The sequence below is a fragment of the Gavialis gangeticus genome, unplaced genomic scaffold (genome assembly GCF_001723915.1).
Source record: "Gavialis gangeticus isolate Ggan-Ray unplaced genomic scaffold, GavGan_comp1, whole genome shotgun sequence".
In the NCBI taxonomy this organism is placed as follows: domain Eukaryota; kingdom Metazoa; phylum Chordata; order Crocodylia; family Gavialidae; genus Gavialis; species Gavialis gangeticus.
In genome coordinates this window covers 22,694,338-22,698,163 of record NW_017729011.1, presented here as the reverse complement: position 1 = coordinate 22,698,163, position 3,826 = coordinate 22,694,338, and the positions used below count along the sequence as shown (strand labels likewise).

Genomic DNA, 3,826 nt, shown 5'->3' with positions numbered 1-3,826 from the left:
ACGCTGCCTGTACCAGAGCAGGGCATATCTAGGGAACGGTGAAGGACTCAGAGCAGGGAGGCGTGGAGGTGATTGGACTCAGTCGGCTGCAGCTGCCAGTGGCTGGACCTGAGAGACTTGGTTTTTAAGAAGGATTGTTATTTTCCTGCTCGCCTGTATGCAGACAGCATCGCCTAGTCCTGTTTGTCTGACCTGCCCATTGGCCGGGCTGGGGGTACCGTCTCTGCGGTAGCGAGAGCAATTAGTGGTTACGGCTTTTCGTGGTGATGCTCTGCTGCCGCGTGGAGGCACGGTAGGCCATCCGAACCCGCCTGCACCTGCCTTGTACGGCACACGTTAACGGGATGGGGGAGCCACCGCGGTGATGGGACGGGGGGGTTGAACGGAGGAGTGAATACCAGGTTGTAGGGAGTGCCAACCGTAAAACATGCAGAGGAACCGCATCCAGTCCCCGCGGGCACCAGGGTCTTAGAGCCACCCCCAAGCCTTAAATGACGGACCCAAATGGTCCTGTTGCTACAGCAAAAATTACCAGCTTAACTAGCTCTTTCCTGCCTAAGAAACCAAGTACCACATTCTTGCGCTGATAGGAAATGCTGGGCAAGCTGATTCTTGCCAAAGCTCTTCTATATAGTATTTGCCTTCTTATCTAAACCCATTCATTAAGGGGTTTTAAATGAGCAAAACTGCCCTAGCTGTATACTCCTTGGTCATGTGCATCCCACTTTCACAGCCGCAGGGCAGATTTGCGGTCCGGTTGAGATCTGTCCTGTGCCTTGCAGAGAGATGACGATGCGTGGCCCCATTTGCTTGTTCTTGTGACAATCACAGTCTTGGAATGAATCCGACAAGTCGTACGAGCTCGCCTTAAAATGAACAAGGGCATTTCTTGCATTTCTTGCACTGTGGGCATCTTCCCTGTAACGAAGCCCCGGGCATTTATTTTTGTAGAGACCTTTGTGTCGAATGCTGCCAAATGAGTACTGACAAACCAAAAAACCCGCCCAGACAAAACCGAGGAATGTGGCTGCGTCTCAGTTAATGAAAGTGGAAGGGTTGTGGAGGGCGGGGGGATCTATGTTTTGCTGCTTATGGATACATAACCATGCGTACTGCTACCTGTATTGCCTGACATGTGCCAGACGAACCAAATCCTTCTGCTTGCTACCGCCTGCCCTCTCCCCTGGCTGCTCCTGTACATGTAATGATAGAAAGGGGGTGTCCTTGCAAAGCAAGGAAGGGAGAGGAAGTGCAGTAGCACAAGAGGCAGAAGAGCCAATGTAATAAATTATTGGGAGGTGCGCTGTGTTTTCCATTATTGGGATTGAGTCCATGCCTTGCTAAGCCAAACTCTGGGATTCAGCGTCCTGACATAAATTCCTGTGTCTAATAGGAAGCAAGTGGCAGGCAGTTTAGGCACCAAATGTATTTTTTTTTAACATATATATTCACACACGCACTTTGTTTTACAAACAGTAATATCAGAAGAAATCTTTTGGCTAGATTTAAACATTCAGTGTTCTTCCTGCCCTGTTTTCTGACCGTTCAAACTTCACAGCCTGACTGAAATGGTGCAAAGCATGAACCTGACAGACCTCTGTTTAATTGTCCAAGCAGAGTGAAATGCAAAAATGTTAAACATCAGCCATAAATGGCGAAAGGCGTCTGTGTTTATGAATTCTCGTGCCTTTAATAACCCCCAAAGGAAATGCTTCTACCAGTGTATGTGATTTTTTTTTTTTTATGACTTGACCAAGGGCAAGATGAACTGAGAAGCTCATTTTATTGGGAAAAGAAATATTTCCAAGCCTGGACCATTTGGGGTAGGGGAAGTGATCGTCCACTCAGGTGTAAATCAAGAGTGAAACTCGAGGTGAAAAGAAGATCCGGCTCTGTATTTGGCCCCCCAGATTTAAGCAGCATTCCCATAATAAAGACAGAACTTCCCAAGTGATTTCAATGTTGCCTTAGTAGGATGCATCAATATTGCAAGTAAAGGATCAAAGCCTGGTCCTTAACAGAGTGAAACTCGCACTTAAATAACTAACTTTTAAAATAAGAGTGGAAAATCCCATTTTTTTTATGTACTCGCCAGAATCGGAAACAAAGGCCCTGTAGTTCTGCTGAGCCCGTTGCCTTGCTACCACCCAGGAGCAGCCAGTACTCCTTGGGGCGTGGGAGATGGGCTGGATTTTGACCGAATACGTTCAGAGATTTTCCATTGCCTTCAATGGAGTTTGTCCGGTTTACTTCAGAGTAACTGGGATTGGACTCTGGCCTGTTGTCAGCTGCTGTAACAGAAGTGCAGAAGCCTCCACATACGTCCTGAGAGGTAAAAAGCCTTTCAGTTCATCTCTCCAGTGTTTGATGTGTGGGAAGCAGGCTCTGCAATTGGGCTGGTTTGATTCCAGTGGAGGGAGACTAACTTTAAAACCAGTATTATGATGTCTCTACTAGGTAGGAACAGACAGTGCATTGGTTCCTGGACAAGTTGTCCCAGAACAGAAATATCCCAGGATTGGCATGTGCACACATCACTAAGGTTTAATGAGTGGCTGAATGCACTGGTGCTTTCCTACCACTGATTCAGTGATGCTATCCCAGGACAGCCATTCAGATGCCACTTTACAATGTCCCAGGATAAATCGTTAGCATTTCCTATCCCAGGAACCTTTTTAGGATTTATCCTGGGACAACACACATGCACATCTGAATGACTGCACTTGCCCCAGAACAAAATGGTGTATCCTGAGACAAATGTGATGTCTGTTTGCAGCCCTAGGATAACCTATTCAAGTGCATGAAAAGCATTTGTAGCCTCTTCTTGTGAGTGATGTAAAGCTGAGCGGGCCCTTGCAGCCAGATCTCCACCTAGGGTTGCTGGCATGGGTCCAGTTGCAAGATTGGGGCCTTTCTCTGCATGCTAATAAGTCTCTTCGGGTCTTACTCGAACCTGCTGAAGTTAACAGGACTTTCCAGGAGCTGCAACATAGACTTTGGGTCAGGCACTTTGGAACAGTGCGTCCTTGGGGAACAAAAGCTGATTGCGCTTTGTTTTTTCCCTTCCTGTTTCAAACAGATGAAGTGTCCAAGTTGTGTGGCTGGTCCGTCCCTTGCCAGATAAGTGCTTTGATCACATCCTAATAGCCAAAGAGGCAGTAGGAGGATAAACCTGGTCCTTGTTTTTAGCACATACTAAAAGAGTCCCAGGGTAACTGCTGAAAACCACAGCCAAGTTCCTTCTGCATTTGAAATGCAGGTGGGATAATGCCCATCGCTTTCCAAAGGTGAAGAGAAGGAGATTAAATCCTGCGCCTCCAGGAACTCGGCCTCCAAAGAGCACTTTGCACATCCAGAGCGCTGTTGACTGCTGTAGTCTCTGCTGCACAAAGCTCGTGGTGCAACAGGCCATTTGGGTTTTAGATCTGAGACTGGTGACAGCAGGGGAGTAGGCTCCAGGTGGAGGTAACCAGAGCTTTAAAAGACCGTAGCAAGAAGTTCATTCTTCTGGCCAAGATCTGACACCTCACAGACATCATTGGTGCGGACCTGCAGGGCTGGTGTCCATAGACTCAGGTCCTGCAGATGCATTAGCAGGAGGGCCCATCTCAGTCCTGCTACAATCATTACCGGTGCAATCGGTGGATGCACAAAGAACGAGGTCTGATCTTGCCGGGTGCGGACTCTCCTTTTCCAGCAGAAGAGCCGGGCTGTGGTTGGTAGAGATGTGGGGATCTAGCAGGGCAGAGCGCAAGGGGGGGGGGGGGGGGGGTTTAAGGCCATGGTTTTTTTTTTTTTTCCAGGGGGGGGTTTGGCTCCAACATCA

General features: G+C 48.2%; 1 long non-coding RNA gene across 1 annotated transcript in view; it reads right to left on the bottom strand.

The window, feature by feature from the left end:
* LOC109293049 overlaps positions 1 to 3,777 on the bottom strand; it is a 27,465-nt gene extending 23,688 nt beyond the window's left edge. The window contains exon 1 of the long non-coding RNA XR_002096230.1: positions 420 to 3,777. This is a non-coding gene — a long non-coding RNA (uncharacterized LOC109293049). The remainder of the gene's footprint in view (positions 1 to 419) is intronic.
* Positions 3,778 to 3,826: the final 49 nt, after the last annotated feature.